This window comes from Camelus bactrianus, unplaced genomic scaffold, assembly GCF_048773025.1.
Source record: "Camelus bactrianus isolate YW-2024 breed Bactrian camel unplaced genomic scaffold, ASM4877302v1 HiC_scaffold_41, whole genome shotgun sequence".
In the NCBI taxonomy this organism is placed as follows: domain Eukaryota; kingdom Metazoa; phylum Chordata; class Mammalia; order Artiodactyla; family Camelidae; genus Camelus; species Camelus bactrianus.
Window position 1 is genome coordinate 4,720,615 of NW_027413957.1, and position 3,585 is coordinate 4,724,199.

General features: G+C 48.2%; 1 long non-coding RNA gene across 1 annotated transcript; it reads left to right on the forward strand.

The window, feature by feature from the left end:
* The first annotated feature begins 2,277 nt into the window (after nucleotides 1-2,277).
* Nucleotides 2,278-3,043, forward strand: LOC141576842 (uncharacterized). Its single transcript, XR_012505273.1, has 3 exons — nucleotides 2,278-2,390; nucleotides 2,508-2,602; nucleotides 2,965-3,043. It is a non-coding gene; the product is annotated as an uncharacterized LOC141576842 (long non-coding RNA).
* The last annotated feature ends 542 nt before the right edge of the window (nucleotides 3,044-3,585 follow it).

The following is a 3,585-nucleotide window of genomic DNA, read 5'->3' on the forward strand; positions in this document are numbered from 1 at the left end:
CTTGTTTGTATTTAGTTTGAGATTTTAGCGGGTTCTTGGACCAGATTTAGTCACTTCATTATCTGGATCCCTCTAGGTCCATTTCTATTGTCCTTAGGTTTCAACCACATCAAAGTGTCATGACCTGCCATGTGTCTATCATTTTTAATAAACTCTAGACATTGGGTAGAAAATAGAGAAAACTTGAGGCCTCGTGTGAGGTTAACTTGCTGCAGAGAAGGTGGGCATTACAGCTGGCAGGTGGTCAGGGCGCCAGCAGCGCTACATCCTGTTAACCCGGTTAGCAGCTGAGATCAGTCAGTGCAGCCAGCCCTCGTGAGGCCCGTGTGTCTCCTGTCCACCTTTGTTTCTGGCATGTAGCTCTCACGGATCCCAGCTAAGTCCTGCGGGTCTTTCTAGGGATCACCTTCGCTGACGGACCATGAGCTCCAGCTGCCTGACTGCGGTGCCCGTGCGTAGGGGGCACCGGCTGCCGGGTTGCTCTGCATCTCAGTGGTTTCCTCTGCAGTTACCGGGTGACCCCCGGGGAAGGTGGGCCCAGTCCTGGGCTTTCTTCTTCTCCATCTTGGCCTCATGTCCCTTTCTGGATTGTTAGCAATTTGGTACATTTGATCATGGATTTCATAATTTGTCCAGAGTTTCCTGTCATTCTCAGGGAGAGGTCATGGACATCACACCCATTAACCCGCTTTCAAAAACAAACATTTCCTTATATTTCCTAAAGGATCAGGTTTTGCTCCAGGTTTTGACTGAAATCTGGGCTCTCTGTGGGAGAAATCAAACAAGTCATGAACGCTTGCTTTACCCTAATGTGTTTGGTTGTGGTGACTTGGTCAGACCCTGATTCCCACGTTGAAACACAGTGAGCTCGCGCTGTCCCAGGCACAGGATCCTGAGCCTGGTGGGGGGGAGGGGGCGCAGAGCACACCTCACGTGGGCTTTTCCTGTGTGTTTACTTTATGCACAAATGAGTAGGGGTGGGGACGCTGAAGGGAAGCCCAGATACCAAACACTTGCCAGAGGCCTGAGTGTAGTTTTTTCATATTTATTAGTGGGGGTACTTTAATTCTTTCCTGTGTGTTTATCAGCCTGAGCATTTATAGGGAAGGGCGAAAGGAACATGGAATTCTTCCCTTCCAGTTTCTGGGAGGGAAACTGGCAGAATTTCACAGTTTCTTTCCCCTCTCAGGAAGGTGGACGTGAACGGAAGTGAGCTAGTGGGAAAGCAGCAGCTGTTGGCAGCAAAGGAGGAGGCAGAATTGGCTGAAGAGGAGACAAGATGGTACAAGTGAGTTCAGCTCCTCCGCACATGCGGCTTTGAAAACACCTGTTGGATTTTTTGAAAACTTTTCTAAAATGTTTAGACACAATATCATAAACCGACCCAAACAAAAGACATTTGTATACATGGCTTCACACAGGAGGAAATGTGTTAAGTTTTACACATGTTAAGTTAAACGTTTAACTTTAAAAAGTATTAAGTTACTAAGAATTTCCTGGTTCCCAGTGCTGGCCAGACTGAGAGGAGAGACGGTTCACAGAGATGTTTCTGAAGGTGCTATAAACCGTTGTCACCCTGAGGATAGCAGTTTAGTGTATCGTCAGTCGGACCAATACACATTCCCGTGCTGCTGGGGAGACCCAGGTGTAAGAAGTAGGGTCAGGATGTAAGGAAAGGAAGAATCAAGCTTTGTGATGAAAGATGCTCAGCACAGGACATGTGAAGGAAATGCTGAGAACGGGAGGGGGAAATGTGTCAGCGCAGAACCGGGCAGGCGTTCAGTAACAGTGACGGAAGGAGTGGCTGCAGCGACAGCTTTGCACCTGCTGTGCTTCTGCAGCCGTGTGCAGTGTGTCTTGAGCGGTGAGATGATGTGTGTGAGGGTGCAGTGCAGATAACGTGGACTGGGGCAGGTTATTTAACAGCATACCCAGCATTGTGTCTTCTCTGATGCAACAATTTGTAACTCATAGGATAAGACTTGAAGAATGTCATGGGCAAATGCGGGAAGCAGAGGTCACTTGGAGACACCAGGTAACCTGCCTTCCTCCTGACACACCGAGTCCTCAGCACCTAATGCAGACAGTTATTTTGGCCCTGAGAACCCCTTGCCATGGGGTGTTTCTTGATGTGTTGAATTTTTCAGGTCACTCTTGCTGAGAAGAAGGCCCAAGACAGCTCGGTAAGAATTTGTTTCCTTCCTTACCTTTGTGCACAGTCGGCCACAACTGAATGTGGATGTTTTTCTCCCACAGCTCAGGTCTCAGGAGCTGGAGAGGGAAATCTCTGAATTGAGAAGTGAAAACTCTGACCTGAGAAGGGTAAATTCTGACCTGAGAAGGGAAAACTCCTCTGAGCTGAGAAGGGAAGTTGCCCACCTGAAACAGAGGTACAGAATTTTGACACATTTTTACGGGTGTTTTGAGATTTTTAAGGACTGGTTGTTTTGTGCCTAGTAGAGGAATTCGTGGTGTAATTTGTATTGAAGTCATTCTTTATCTTTAAGATTGGATGCAATCTGCAGACGGAGGCAGGCAGAGGAATACATGAGGCAGGAGCCCACCCCAGGAGGACCGTACAGGCTGCACCCTCCCCTGAGAGGTAAGGAGCACAATGTGAAGTGTGGCAGCTCCATTTCTGCAGCAGGAGCCGCCCAGTGGGCTGCTTGTCCCCATGGGTAGTTGTCGGGTTTCCTGGACACCACACCACACACTTACTGTGGGGAACAGGTTCACAGCTGGGTGACAAGATGCTGTTTTCTTTACATGCCACCAGCCAGCAGGGCTCTGTCCCCTGTGAGCAGTGGAGCTCGAGCCCCTCCAGGGACTGCGGGCCGCCCCCCAGTCTCTTGGTTGGCTGGCGTGGCTGGCATGGCTGGTTTCTGTGCGCTAGAAGACATGAGAGTCAGCCCTCTCTTCCCGCCTGGACACGGTTTTGAAGGCTGAATTTTCTTCTCATTTCAGGAAAATAACATGGATGACGTTTTAGAATGAAGGCAGTATGTCATAACGAGAAAAACATTTTTCTTCATTTGCCTTGGTGGATAAATATTCTATTCAAGATCTGCTTTAAGGCAGCAGGCATTTCTTCACTAATTTTCAGGTCCCTTCGTTCTTATAAAAAGCTTGCACAGTGACTTAGAGTAGCCAGTTAGTAAGTGACATGACTACGTAGCCTCCCTCTCCCAGAGTTAACGTGTAACTCTATAGTCTCCCAGCAGCTACTCCATGTAACTCACCATTCTTTTGCCGCTTATTACAACATGAGTCATTGAGGCCACTTCTTTCATAAATGTTTATGTGACATCTGGTCACTTATACAAGACATGCGCTGTCAGAGAGAAGGCTTATAACAGTTTACCAACAGGCTGAGGAGGAAGAGGTGGAGCTCACAGTCAGGGCTTGTTGATACTCTTCCTATGAAAGACCCTTCTTACTTTAATGTAAAATCTGTATACAGACTGATTTGCCCTGAAGTGTGCTGTGAGTCCCGAGTGTCAGTGTTGGTTGCCAGGGATCTGAGCACTGAGCCCCAATCCAGGGTGATTAGCTACGAAAACACCTGAATAAAGGCACTGTGGTGTC